General features: G+C 47.9%; 1 protein-coding gene across 3 annotated transcripts in view; it reads left to right on the top strand.

Moving 5' to 3' along the window:
• Positions 1 to 14,698, top strand: part of NACC2 (NACC family member 2) — a 63,044-nt gene that overhangs the window by 24,405 nt on the left and 23,941 nt on the right. The window contains exon 1 of one of the 3 annotated variants that reach the window (XM_074890971.1): positions 5,080 to 5,097. The exons of 1 other annotated variant lie outside the window; for it this stretch is intronic. The gene's annotated coding sequence lies outside the window, so the exon portion shown is untranslated. Of the gene's footprint in view, positions 1 to 5,079; positions 5,098 to 9,207; positions 9,833 to 14,698 lie in introns of those variants that run through there. One more of the 3 variants, XM_074890970.1, reaches the window with a different exon arrangement.

The following is a 14,698-nucleotide window of genomic DNA, read 5'->3' on the forward strand; positions in this document are numbered from 1 at the left end:
AAATTTTAATAATAGATTACCATTAGTATCAGCCTTATATAATGCACACCTCATTATTGCTTACTCAGAATAATTTCGCAGCCTCCTTATAGAACCTTGGAACTTTATTTGCTGAGTATAAAATATGCAGAAATGCATGAATAGTTTTAAGACTTGGTACCCTAAACTAATACAGCGTGCTTTTTTTTTTTTTTCCTGCACCATGATTGAAGTCAAATTAACATATTTACCTTCAGTGCTCCCAGGAGTAGCATTAAAAAATTCAAGAGGTGATTCAGAATAGTCTCCGATTTACTGTGTTTAAAGCTGGATTTCATTTCTCAATAAAACCATGCAAACACTTGACTCCCTTTCAGCTTTGCAGCCTCTTTCCTCCCTGTGCAGGTTCTTGGACTTATCAACAGATGGTAGCAGTATTATTACCGCCGCGTTCCCAAAAGGAAGCTTTTTATTTTATTTTATTGGTTTTTCAGGATGGGGGAGAAAGCAGGGACAGAGAATAAGGGAAGGAATGAGTTATAACAAATAGCACAGAAGCGTAGCTGCTATTTTAATCTGAAATAAGGAAAAGTATTGAGCGTGATTTTTGTCTTGCTGCCTGCGAGCGCTGGGTCGCTGGGTAATGTTGGTTACATTATCATGCTCTGCCTCAGTTTATCTGTGTGTGATAACGGTTTCCTAGGGCAAATCATGAAGCTTAATTTTTGCTATATGTTGACATCTTCCCAGGAAGAAAAGCTGTGTAAATGCAGGGGTAGGAAATGGAAACGGTTGCTTTATTGCCCAGCGGTTTCTTTATTATTACCAACGATTACCCAGGAGCTGTCCTGCCTGTGCCGTGATTTATTCCTACAGCTATAGGATGCTGCTCCTAGAGCTCCCAGGATTTCAGACCCCGTGACAGTCAGGTTCAGGGGTGCAAATCCATGCCCTGAAGCCCCAGGCTGTTCCACCATTGCCTCTGCTGTGGGCTCCTCGGGGGAAGCACTGTCTCTAAGGCACATCAGTGCTGCAGGGAAAGCTTTGACCCTATCAGTTTTCCTGGCCAGGTAATAAATATTCTGGGGAGAGGGTCTGCGTAAGGAGCCCTTTGCTCAGCTGGGGCGAGTCGGTACCCCCTGAGCAGGACAACTCCGCCTAAAAATTTTGTTTACCATGGACTAGATACTGCAGCAGCTCTTTTCTTCCACGCCTGCTCCTAGATTAGGAAGTTATTTCAGCAGATGTTGTTTCCTAAGAAAATGGGTTAATGCTTGGTGGTTAGAACAGTGTGGCAAAAAAGCTTATTTGTGTGAGGTTTTGGCTAATTGCCTTGCAAGTGTTACAGAGCGTTGCAGCAAATTTCCTGGATTTCGCAATCGTGATGGTTCTGGTCTAACTGGCCAGAAAGATTTTGAAAAATACACAAATAAATGGAAAAATAGAGGCAAATCACTTGCCGCGTTGCTGTAAAAAGCTGAAGGATCTTAAGTCTGGGGTGAAAAGTCTCCAGGTGTCTGAGCAACTAATTGAGAGTTTGGGCTGAACAAATCTCAGAGTTTTATCATGTTTCAATTGATGAAAGATGGATATTGCTCTGGGGCAGGCCAGAACAAGCCCCTCTTAGAAATAAGAAGTAACTCCCAGGCTAAGAGTTCCCTGGGAGAACTGGGGTGGTTTTCCTTCCCAGCTCATGGGAATGTCTTTGCAGGGTTGTTGCGTGGGTGCGCAACCACCCTCTGCTGCGAGGGCAGGGACCTGGGGAGGTGGCGGGTCCCAGCTCTGACGTGGAAGCTCTTTCTCAGCATGGCAAGGCCTCGTGGGCCATATTCCCTTGGTTTTTTTTCTGGGAGGTGAGTGTCGGGGTGCTGTGGGAGCTGCCTGGGGCTGCTCTGGTCTCGCTCTGCCAGCGGTGCGCTTCAGGGACGATGCTGCTGAGCCGGGGTTACTCTTTGGGGTCACCCCATTCTGACGGGCACATGGTCCCCAGCCCCACTGGGGCTTTTTTCCACGTCTGCTCCTACGTAACGAAGGACCAAAGCTTGTTCTCTGGGTTCCCCAATTTGGGGACAAGCAAGGTGGCTGCCGCCAGCACCCCGCACACAGCCCTGCTGCCTCCACCTCCCTCTCTGCCGGCTCCTCAGAAGCCGGGGCACTGCACTGGCAGGCAATAAAAAAAAGGAGGGGAGATGTATTTACAAAATGCACCTGTGGAAGGTACTGGTGCAGGTGACATCAGAGCCTGGACTGAGAAACGGGGTTGGTTTATGTTCGATAATATTTGTGTGATTCCTGCTGCTCCATACCGGGACGGTCGCGTGGTGCGTCTCGCTGTCATGATGCCATCTCGGTGGGGAAAGCTGCCTGGCCCCGGTCTCGCCCACCAGCATCCCAGCTGCTGGCAGCAGGATGCTCCCCACCACTGCCTCAGCTCGCGGGCGCGGGTCCCACCCAGCGCTGGTGGAGGTGGAAGCTGCTCTGAGCCGGGAGGACAAGGAGGAGTTTCAATCTGCACGCAGCGAAGCCAGCAATTCGGTAAGAAAGGCAGGTGCGCGGGGAAATGCAAATCAAGTGTTGCTATTTCTAAGAGCATCACTCGAAAAAGACTTTTACTGTGTCGAAAAGTGCGATGGTGATGAGCTGCGGCTGGCGGGGCTGGAAGGAAACCTCGGGCTCTCTCCTGGGCATCTCTGCACTGCCCGCCCTCGGGGTGCTGTGGGGAAGGGTGGCCACAGTGCCACCCTGCAGCCAGTCCTGCCGTCCTCTGCCGCGGAGAAAACCTATTTTTGCACCAGAGCCCCCAGGGCCACGTGCTGGCACAGCCACGGGTCGGGGGCTCGCGGCGTCGGCCAGCGCCGCATCCCCACACTGCTGGTTAAATCACTAATTAGTTTCCATCTGAGCAGCAACATAAACTGGGAATAAATGGACTTGGCTTCATAAACTTAGCGCTTAAATATTTTCCCAGGCAGGAAAAAAAACATTTGCTTTCCATGCAAAACATATAAATCTTGGAAAAGTTCCCAAAGTTGCGTGTTTAACTGTTCAGATCTGTGCCTTTGTAGAATAGAAGTGGTTATTCCCCTGCATAATTATTTTTCTTTTTAAAAGGAAGCTGAAATGTTTGCGAGGAAGACATTTTAAGCGACTGCTGGGGATGAACAAGAGTGAAGGGAGAGTCAGGTTTAATGATGATTGCTTCGCTTTGCTTTATCGCTGTTGGAAATGAAGCACCTTCTCCTCATCCCCTCCCCACAAAGACTAGCCACAAATGCTGCTTTTACCGTTGTGTTTTGGGGCTGTTTCTGCTTGTCTTATGAGTTTTATTGAAACATGTATCTGGTTGCTAGTTTCTTTTTAATCCTACCGAAATACAAGAGCTGTTACTGGAGTTTATTTAACGCGATGGAGTCTTTGCATAGTTAAAATTGCAGATGCTGTATAAAACACAGGCTCTCTCCTTCCTTCCCAATGGCCCCGGTGCGGAAGACGCTGCACGTCGGATGCTCCTTTATTTACCCGGTGTGGGCAAGGGGTGGAAGGGAAGGGGACAGGAGCAGCCTCCTCCAGCCAGGGCAGTGCGTGGAGGGGAAGGGCCGTCGGTGCTGCTCGCCCCTTTTCCGCTTGCTGCGGTGGCAGATGAGGGGTGCCCCTGGGAAACGGGGGGCTGACACCCAGCGGGGGGGCTTCTGCCTCTGGCCACTAGCACCACTCGCCCAGGATGGAGATTTCCAGAGAGGCAGGTGAGCTTTCTGCAAAGATCCATCACTTATTTCCTGCACTGCCCCTCCCTCGTGCCCACGCCATGAGAGACCCCACTTCAACTATATAAATATAGAGATACAGAGCACAGATTTATTTTTGCGTAAAATCACTGTTTTGCATAAAATCACTGTTTCACATAAAATCCCCGAGGAGATGCTGTGGAGACCCGTTGCAGCGGCTGGCGTGATGCACAGCTTGTGTCAGCGTCATCCTGTCCCCATCCTGGGGGTGCGGGTGGGCAGTGGGGGGGCAGCACCCCCAGCCCCGCCGTGGCACTGGGATGGGCACCGGAGATGGAGAAGCAGGTCTGTGGTGGCTGTCCTGCCTGGAACAGGGCAGGTTTTGGCATGAGGACAAGTGAAATGAGTTTGGTGGTCTCCTTATTTGATGGACTGTCAAAACAAGATTATGGGGTTTTTCTCAGAGCTGGGATAAGGTGGGGTTGGGGTGCACCGAGCAGGAATTTGCCCAGGACAGCAGTGCACTGGAGGAGGCTTTCCAGCACATTGGCCCTTCATGAGCACCATGCACACATGGTTTGAAAGCAGCTAGAAAATGAAAACACACAACAGTCTCCTATGCAGAGAAAAAAAACCCCAATAACCACCGTACAGCTTCTCTCCATGAGGCCTTTCTGATGCTTTGCTGTCATTAATAGTCACAATTCCAGAGCTAGAAATGTTTAATTTATTTGTGTTCTCCTAACACCTTTCTGTTTCATAACAGTAATCACCTCTCCCGGTTTGGCCGGGAGGCAGCGGTGTCTGCCGCGCTCCCTGTAATCCAGGAGTGAATCAAAGCAACTTTTTACAAAACAAGATTCTCTCACTGTTGCAAAAGAGCTTTGGGGAAATCTGGTTTTTGTGGTTAAGGATCTTACTCTGATGCACAAGGAAAATTATGTGTAGCTTTTATTTGGCCCAAAGGATTCTTACAACATTATCCGTATTTCCTTTAATTTGTGGGATTTCTAGTAAATGGGCTTAAAAATAGGTCCGGGCAAGATGCCAGGGTACATACGAACAGCAAAAAAGCTTTGCAGACTGCGAGCAGCTCGCTTTCACTTCTCCCTCAGCGCGGGCTGGGGGGACGGAGCAAACGCTCACCTTTTGGGGTTAAGTTTAATGACGTCTCTGGAATTCTTTGGAAGTTGCTGTTGCAGAAAAGATCCTTTAACTCTTTGATGGAACCGATGCAATATTGTTGAGCTGGACACAAGCCTGGAAAGGGAGCAGGACGAGCTGTAGTGCCAGGGGAGGACAAGAGCATGGGGGGACCCAGGGGGGACCCTCACACGAGTCCTTGGACCCACTCACTGATGGGATCTGGGGACCCTGGAAACCCGGCGTACAAGTAGGAGCAGAACATGGCGATGATACTTTTTTTTTTTTTTTTTTTTTCAGCTTTTCATTCTCAGAAGTCTCTATAACCCTTTGGTAAAATGGGAAAAATCTAATAAGGGAGAGGCTGTGGCTGGGAGCTGCACTCCCAGCCGGGGCGACTGTTGGGTGCCTGGCTCCCTTTGGTGATGTTTAGCTGGCTCTTTCTTCAAAATCAGTCTTGGTTCAAGTGACTTAAAAATGCATTTTTCCCTGGGGACAGCCACCCACAAAAGCCTTTCATTAAGATGTAGTGCGTTTATGCAGCTGGAGTCCCAGAGGTAAAGGGAAGGTAAGTGGGAAAGGATGCCAGCCGTGCCGTGCAGCAGCCAGCCCGCCTTGCTCCATGTTCCTCTGCTGGACAAGGGCTCCTTGAGGCTTCCCAAAATGTGTGAATTTTGTCCTACTTCTGCACAATTTGGTTCATTGGATTTTAATTAAATCTTTGGGCATAAATCTGTAAAACTTCATTTTATTTTGAGTACCGTGGATGCTGCACCTCTCTGTTGTGAGTAGCTTCTTGGGAGATGAAGAGGAGGAACAGGGAGATGGATGAAGAGGAACAGGGAGATGGATGAAGAGGAGGAAGGTTTTGAGCTTCCTGGAAGCAGCAGCAGTGTGTTGGGTCAGTGCAGTGGGCAAGGAGCAGCATCTCAGTGCGGGAGTGTGGCAGCAGGGCCAGGGCTGGGTTGGGGTTGCAGCAGGTCCTGTGGGTCCTCTCCTGTGCTGCACCAGGACCACGCTTTTCCTTAAAAGTCAGTAACCTGAGAGTTGTCGTGGGAACCAATCTTCCAGGATCGTGGTGGCTGGGGACTGCAGTCCCATGAGCAATTAACCACACTGCCCAGTTCCCCAGTACCCTTTCTGGAGGAGGCAGGTGAATTTGCTGTAGCTCTTATAATAAGGGATAACACCCAGGATGTGTCTGGAGGGCACCCGGCGCCGTAACGCCAAGCCTCTCTGTCGGATGGCATCGCCGGCAGTTCAGCGGCATCTGGAGCCTTTTCCGTGGGACTGATGCTGGTGGGTGCTGGTGCTGGTGTGGGAACGCTGCGGGGCAGCACCCGGCTCTGAGGGGTGTTTCTTCCACATTTCAGGAAAAAGCAGAGCAGTGAAAAACGACCCGTGCGACCAGTTTTGGTACATTGTGAGCAGAAATCATCTGTTTCCCTCTGGATGTGGAGCTGCTGAGCACAAGCACCCCAAAACACCTCTTTTCTCATTAAACCTCGGGGTTTAGCAGCTCCCAGCCTCGGGGAGCACTTTCCCTCCCGCGCCGGCTGGCGATGCTGAAGCACCAACCTCCAGCCAGCCCAACGCCGTGGCAGAAGTTCACATTCAAGCTGATTCTTCAAATTTACCTCCTTTGCTGGAGATCAGCTTTCCCAGCTGCCCCAGAGCAAAAGGCTCCTGTTGTGTCTTCAAAGACCAAGGTTAAATGAGCCGCTGCAGCGCAGCTGGGTGGTAAATGCAGGTTTTTTAGGGGTTGAGGAGATGAGCTGGTGCCAGCGCTGGCCCGAGGGGTTGCGGCCAGGGCTGGGGGGCATCGCCAGGGCTGGGGCTTGGACGTGTGAGCTCCCCTCTGAGAACAGTGTCATCCCCGCTACACACGCCTATTTGATTTTTCTTTTTAAAAATAATTGGGTTTGTGCATGTGGGTTGGCTTTTTTTTTTTTTTTTATGAAGATTTTTAACTGAGAGACAGCAAATTTAATATTTTCTGTGTCTTGGATGTGTTGTGATTTACATTTGATTTTAGGCATAATTAGAAATGCAAGTAGAGCGCTTTGTGTTTTACCTCTGCTTCAACTATTTATGGCATGATATGCAAATGAAGCAAGCTATGAATATTAAAGATTAGAGTATGTTACAAAGTATCACTGTCTTTAATGAGTTCGGTAATGGGCACAGGCTTTGCACACACTTTAATATGGAGGTATTTTATGTTGTGTGCCGTCTGGGCGGCTCTGCAGCTATCGATGCCGTGTTTGGTTACATCCCAGGAGAGCGGGGCTGTGATTTAAACCCTCTCCAGCCCCGGATCGGCTGCAATAGGTAGGTGCGATTTCCAAGCGTGCCCATGACAAAGGCGGCTGCGGCTGGCGAAGGGTGTTGATGGATTATTTCACAGAGACTGTTTCAGTTCTCGTCTAGGTCAATCCGTTTCATCTGCTGCAGCGTTGTAGATGGATCTGAGAATATGAAAGCGCTCGTCGACCTTTCAAGGTGCTTTGCAGCACTGGGAGGGAATCTTAAACACGCTCCTGCCAAAATGGAGCTGCTGCCTGTAACATCACATAGACCCCAAGAAATTAATTTTGCCGTTCCTTGCCAATTAGATTTATTGACATAGAATTATTTTTAGGTTTATTGACACATCCGAAGGCATTTGAAGGAACATCTTATCTACTGGATAGCAGAGGCTTGGGAAGCGGGGCTCCTCGCATTAACCCTTTCTTGCCTTAGGAGTCCGGGCAGCCCGGTTTTCTCTCTAAACCAGTAAACAGTTTTACCCCTAAACTGGCATCATAGTTATAAAAGAGAAAGGGAATGGTGTTTTGGGGCACTGCAATGTGTACAAAGATTTCATCCATGGGTAATCTGAAGAACAAACTTCTGCTCGAGCACTGGGGTCCCTGTGGGATGCAGCGGATGCTGCGGGGTGATGCCGGGGGGATGCGGGGCTGCGGGAGGTGGGGGAAAAACCAGCCAGATACAGAAAAAAACAGAGTTTGTGCCAAACGGGGTTTGGAGAGGGTGGGTGGCGGGGAGGGAGAATGAAGCATGCCCCAGGGAGCGTGCTTTTCAGATTTGAGGTATTTAAATTACAAATTTTGATGAGGAAGATTGTCAGCAGTATTCAAAACAGTGCTTAAATTCTTTTGAAACACTGTCGAGCTGTGCTGTGGCAGTTGAAAAGTTTGGCACACAAGAACTTGGCCCAGAAGTTGCTGCTTGGGTTTTTTTCCTTTAAAACTCAATTCATCTGTATTCAAGTATCCCACATGCTTAAGAAAAAAAACCCACCAGGCTCATGCTGGTTTGAGACAGACCCTTGTGTGCGAGGGAGACTGCAGAAGTGATGTTATCTCTGATATTAGGGGGTTTCCTTGTCAGTTCATGAGCGTTAATAGCTATTTATACTTGTGTATTTAAAAAAATAATAATTTTATAGTCTTTGTCTCTGCTCATAAAAACAACCAGCAAACTAAACTGGAATTTAGAATATGCTTGTGATCCACTGGAGTATTAATCCATATGCATTAGCTATACCAGGTTTTTTGATGGGTCAATTGGTGTTCGTCGGTGAGGGATCAGCTCAGGGTTTGCAGCACACGTCTGCAGTATGTCGTGAATGTTGGGGAGACTTTCTTCCCTCCAACCTCTGACCCTCCTCTGCTGCATGAGGCTTGGATCTCCCTAAAACCCCCAAATTTAAGCTTTAGCTAGAGCTGTGCATCAGTGGGGCTCTGCTGGGGCATTGGCTGTTCAGCTGTGGCACAGCAGCACAAAACTTGTAAAGTGTTAGCGTTGGCTCTGAAGACTTACTTGACCATGTAGAACATATATTTTAAAAATATATATAGATAATATACTAACCACATATAATCTATATTATAATATCATATATATAATATAATATTCTGGGCTGCAGTATTGTCTGGGGGTGTTTTAGGGTGCGTTACAGAAATAGTCACATTCTGAAGCTTTGAGTAAAATTTGTTGGACCAGTGAAAGGGTTTGTTGCAAGAGCAGAGAAGTCAGAAATGAAAAGTTGGCGTTGGGTCTCCTGTACCCTCCTGCCTTGATGCTGCGGGTGGGAGATGAGTCTGCAGGGGGGGTTTCCCCCTGGGAAAGGGGGAGAGAGAGAATTGTTTGCTGAAGTGTGAGCAATAGATGCAGTGTATGAAAAATGCAGGTCTTCTGCTCTGCCCCATCAGCCTGGGGAAAGTGGGCATCAGGTTGAGGTGATCACCTCATGTCACAAATTTTGGGTTTCTCAGAGTTTTTGTTCAATGGCCAGAAACCTCAGTTTTGTAAAACATCCTGCGCAATCTAGTATTTGCTTCTATAAACCTGGAAGTAGAGAGTTAAATTTCTGCAGTCTATAACTTTCCTTTTCTGCAAGCTTATATTTCCATTAAGGATCAAGCTCAGATGCAATTGTAGCTTTGCTTTATAGAGTATTAAAAGTTTAATGTATAAATGTCTTCCTTCGCCAGAACTTTTTGGCAGTGTTGTTTTCTAGTGCTGAAATTTCTACAAAAACATGGAGATCCCGGGAGCTGCAAGGGCTTAGCTGCCCTTGAAGGGTTAATGATATTGTGCCTACTTTTTTTTTTTTTTTTTTTTTTTTAAAGCAGGGAGAATAGGCTGTAGCCAAAAGTAAAAGTCATTAATTTTAAGACAGAGATGTAAGCAAAGTTTCCTTCCCCTCTGCAGGTTGGTCAGGGTAGGCTATGCAGTAATTGAAAAGTAAAGGCAATTGAATTACAGGCTTCTGTCCAAACGGAGCGCGATTTCTTCTTTTTTTTTTTTTTTTTTTTTTTTTTTTACAACCTCCATTGCATCAGAACTAGGCAGTATTCCTGATGTTCTCATGTGTGTTAATGCTGACTCACAGACTAACTTGCACAAGAAAAAAAACACACAGGCAGCTCCACCATACTAGGTAATGAGCTCTAGCAAGAAGCAGCGTCTGATGTTTTGTAAGCTTTTTTTAATTGACCTTTTAAGATATTTACTTTATTTTAAGGCTTTCTGTTCCGTAGTGGCACGATGGTAGAACTGAGTCATGCATGTTATATATTGCTAGCTCTGCTGTTGTGTACTAGGAGTGAGGAGAATACAATTCAGCATGGCACTTGTCTTTTTGATGTGTTACGGATGTGAATTAATGTTTGCGATGGGATGCAGGCGATGCATGCTTTGCAGAAGGCATGGTGATGGGGTGCTGTATGCTTTCTGGTGGACGTAACTTAGTCGGGGTCTTGAGTTTTTATTAGATGGCAAAAAATTAAATTCTGCAGAATAATTGTATTTTTTATCCATGTCTCTCCCTTCCCCTTTTCCTTGCAGCAATCTGCGAAAAAAAAACCCAAACCACTAAAATGTTGCATTTTCTATTTTTGCTTCTCCTTGCTTTGAGAGCTCTTAAAATCAGTGATAGATAAGAAAAAAAAAAACAACAAACAACTAATTAAATAATAATGGCAATAACACGCTTCGCCTTGGCTGAATGACTGCACTTTTTGGAGACAGCAGCCTGCCGGGTGGGTGACCTCGGGCGGCGGTGCTGTGCCCAGGCTGCCGGTGACTCACCTTGCAGCAGGACAGAGCCCGGGGAGCCACCACCGGTGCCGGGGCTGTGCCAGGGTCCCCCGGGATTGCTCCCGGGGCTGTGCCGGGGTCCCCAGGGTGAGCCCCCAGCACCCCATCCCCGGGCTGCCCTGGCCGTGGGGCTGCACGCACCGGCTGGGCTGCATCATCACCGTTCATTTAATTCACTTTTCCATCTTTTTCCCCCCCCATTCCCTGCCCCAGCTTCCAGGTCTTTACTTTCTGTGCGAACTTTGAGGATTATAAAGCAAACGTAGCTCCGTGCCGCATGTCTGCTGCGTGTGTGTTGCTTATGTGTTACTTGGTAATATTTGCAAATTCAGTTTCTGCTGTCTTAATAAGAAAGAAATAATCTTCTTTCACCCATCGCCACTGGCTGCTACACTAAAAATAGGGTACGTTAGCACTGCTCGCTGCTTGCCACTTGCAGCATTTCAAAAATAAATACTTCGGAGCTGCAGAAACAAATGCTGCAGAAGAGAAGAGGAGTCTCGCTATGACTGTCATTTGATTACCAAACTTAACCTCGTTTTCTTTCCCCTGCCAAAGACGGGCATTAAACTGTGCAGGCATTCACGGCATTTCGTGTTGGTGCCCCAATCCCTCTCCTTTCCCTTCCCCGGGTTTTCTCACCCCAAACCCCGACGTGAGCAGAGGGGAGGCTTGGTTTTGGGGTGGGGGGTGCAAAGACTTTTCCTTTTTGCTTCTCGGCTCTCTGACACAGCGACCTGTGGTGCGTGGCGGGGTATGCACAGCGTAGACCTGAAGTGCATTTTATTCGACTTTATTTAACTCTTTATTTTATTGAAAGCGTTACAGCAGCTCCGTGCTCAGAGAATGGTACTTCGCCGCTGAGTTTTGCAGTTAGCTGTTGCGTATTTTCCTTCGGGCTTATGTAAAAAGTGCGTTTCCTTTTCATTGAAAGGGGGGGAAAAAAAAAGAACCCAAACCCTGTGGCGAGAGCTGGGCGGGTGGCACCCCTGTACCCGGGGGGGGGACACGGGACTGGGGACAGCTCCAAGGTGGTGGGCAGCTTTGGGGAGCCCCTGCCCGGCTGGGTAACATCCCCCTGCCAGCCTCAAATCCAAGGGTGGGCTTTTCCCCCTCGCTTCTCATTTACAGAAGAAAGGGAAGTTTCCTTTGACCCTTTGGGGCCTTCAAGGGCAGGACTTTTCAGTTCTTTTCTTTTGAGGGGCTTTGGCTGGGTGGGGGTGAAAGCCCTTGGCCGCTTTGTCTCCCACCCCCGGAGGGTCCTGCTGCCTTTGTCCCTGCCCCAGCTGCTGCCCAGCGCACCTTCCTGCGGGAAACTTAGGACTTTGGGGATTTATTTTTTTTTTTTTTGGCGGGGGTGAAGTCTCCTTTGTATGTTGGCTAAGGAAAAAGACAATTTAAATACATTATCTAATTATTTCTGATTACTCCTGGGGGAGCTCTGATGCCAGCATCTTACTCCAAGTCGATGCTTTTTTCCTTTGTTGTTGTCGCCTCACCCCGACCTTTCAGGCCTCAGAGCAGGAAAATAGCTTAGAAAAGAGCAAACCTGCCTTTTTCTTTTTTTTTTCCCAAAGCACATGAACGCAGAAACTGGGGATTCTCAAACTGTCATGGAAGTTGTATCAAATAACAGCTGCATTTTTTATGAACATCTTGTGATAAAGGCTATGACTTTACAAAAATCACGCAGACATGTACAAATTGTCCTGCTATATCCAAGAGCTGGAAAAAGAAGCTGCCATTAGAAAAAAAAAAAAGAGGATGTTTTGCTTGAATGGTCACATATCTTAAATAATCAGTGTAGCGGGGGTGGTTGGCTGGTTTTAATCCCATTTTGTCCAAGTTTTCCCATTTGGTAGGAGGTGTCCTTATCATCTGTCACCTGTAGGACATGACAACCCAAAGGGGACTGGATTTTTTTGGGTGACGATGGTGGTGGGGGCTCCTCCCGCACCCTGGGGCACAGTTTAGCTTGGGAGACGAGATTGCAAAATAGAGTTTATATCTGTAATTGCTAAGGTCATTTTTCCTGCATTTTGCCTGCATTTCTTCCCATGTCAAATGGACTGAAGCCATTTCAAACAATTCAAAAGTCACTTGCTGCTCTATTTTTAAAAAAATATATTTAATAGAGGAGATTTTTAAGTTAGACATTATCAAATGTGGCTGCATTTGCTATCTAGTCACAGTAATATTTTGTGTCTGGTTTTTTTAGGGGTTGTGAGGTCTGGTGGTGAGCAGGTTCTCCTTGGCTTTCCAGACTGCTGCCTTTTATTTCTTGGATTTTTAGGGGGGCTTTGGGTTGTTGGTGGTTTTGGATTGGTGGGGTTTCTTTTTTCTGTGTTCTGGTCATAAAAAGGCATGGGCAGAATGGGGAGGAAGAAACAAAAATCCAGCAGTTCTGGTCTATGGTTTATTGAAGCAGTTTGGGCTTTTGCAACTTGCTGGTACAGCTTTGCCTGTGTTCCTCGGTGCTGCTTCTAGAGCAAACACACTTTTTTTACCATTTCCCTATGAGGGTGTTTCAGGGCCTTTTTTCTCCAGGAAAACTGGAGGTTTAGACTCTTACCAAGTGCCACCAGCAAGCTCGGCTGCTTTGTGCCCAGCAGCTATGAAATCTGCTGAAATTGGAGAAAAGGCCATGGAGTGATGCGATTTTGGGGTGGGATCCCTTCAGGGTGGTCAGGCCAGGCTGCAGTCCTGTGGAAGGCATACCCTGGGAGGGATGGGTTGTGTGGAACATCTTGGTTCAAACTCTGATGTTTCATGGGAGGTTTTAAATGAAATCTGTCAATAATTTGCTAGGCTGGGGCACTCTGGTGCTTCTTACCAGCTTAAACGTATCCTGAATCAGTTTTGGTGTGTTTAGAGAGACACATGGGTTCCTGCTGGCATGCCTGGCTTGTTTATAGAGCAGATTCTAAGCAATAATAATAATTGGTATCTATTTTAAGTTGGTTTGTCCTGCGCTACCAAGCTGTCCTTGGCTGGTCCCACTCATCCTGCTCTGTTGGGTTTCTCCGAGGCAGGGGGTTGTGAGCAGGTTCAAGGAGGTCCCACCCGGCACCTGCCTGGTCCCTCCAGCTCTAAGGGAGCTCTTGCTGGAAGAAAAGAGGAGGAGATCCTTCTCCACCCACGGTCTGCCATCCGCATGGACAAGACTTCCTTCAGGTCTCTGAGTGGAGAATTTTTGTTTCTGTAAAGCACATTTAATTTCAGCAATTTTCACAGATCCAGAGTGGATCTGCGTTTGCTGGAGCAGACTCCTTTCCTTCTCCAACAGAGGTTGGTGGTGTCATAGTAGGAAGAGGTCTTGGGCTCTTGGGCTTGGCTGTCGTGGTGTCATCTCTGACCTCCTCCCTCCTTGGATGTCACCTTGGTCCCCTCTCAGTGCCTCAGCCTCCTCATCAACACCAGGCAGAGATCTCATTGACCTGACACCGGGTTTGGATGAAGTGTTGAGTGCTCCCAACACACGGAGGTCCTGGAGGTCCTTGGCTGGGAGCGTCGCGGCTCTGCCGAGCGCTGGGAGGCTGCAGGTCCTGTGGGATGCAGAACAGACGTGTCAGTGCCGTTTGCTGAAAGAGCAGGGGAAGGCAGCCAGCCCTTGGGCGCTCGGGAGCAGCAGCAGTTTGCTGCTTTCAAGTTGAACTTAATGCACCAAACATCTGTTTGGACGGTGGAAGCGGAGGTACGAGCATGATCAGCAGGGAAGGGTCGCGCCGGAGCATCACCGCCCCGTCTGCACTCCCTACAGTTATCCCTCCTCTGAGGATGGCTTCACCTCTAATCTCCTAAATTTTAACTGCGTGTGACCATCCGAGCACAGCAATTGAAACAAATCTGAGAGCAATAGCAGAAATAAAAACGCTCTGGGCAAGAGAGAAGTAAGCAAAGTGAGGCCCCACCCTCTTTCCCAGAAAAAAGCACCAAACATGCTCAATAAATGCGAAGGTAATTTAAAATCTGAATCCAGGAGACAATGTGACTAGGATTTCATTACTTAAGCAAATGGATTTGCTTTTAGTGGATTCAGCCACAGACTGAAAGAAGCTTTCCCCAAGGGGTAAACATTTTTCCTGCATTTGAAAGGCTTTCTTGTATGGGGAGGGGGGGAGAATCAGGACTGTGACTGCCCAAGGAGCACTGTTATTTTGGGCAGATTTGGGCATTCCCAAAGCTGTCCTTTTGGGTGGGTGGTTTTGGGGAGCCCCTGGGATGGGGTGGTGGGATGCTGGGGG

The sequence above is a fragment of the Strix uralensis genome, chromosome 21, assembly GCF_047716275.1.
Source record: "Strix uralensis isolate ZFMK-TIS-50842 chromosome 21, bStrUra1, whole genome shotgun sequence".
NCBI classification, from domain to species: Eukaryota; Metazoa; Chordata; class Aves; order Strigiformes; family Strigidae; genus Strix; species Strix uralensis.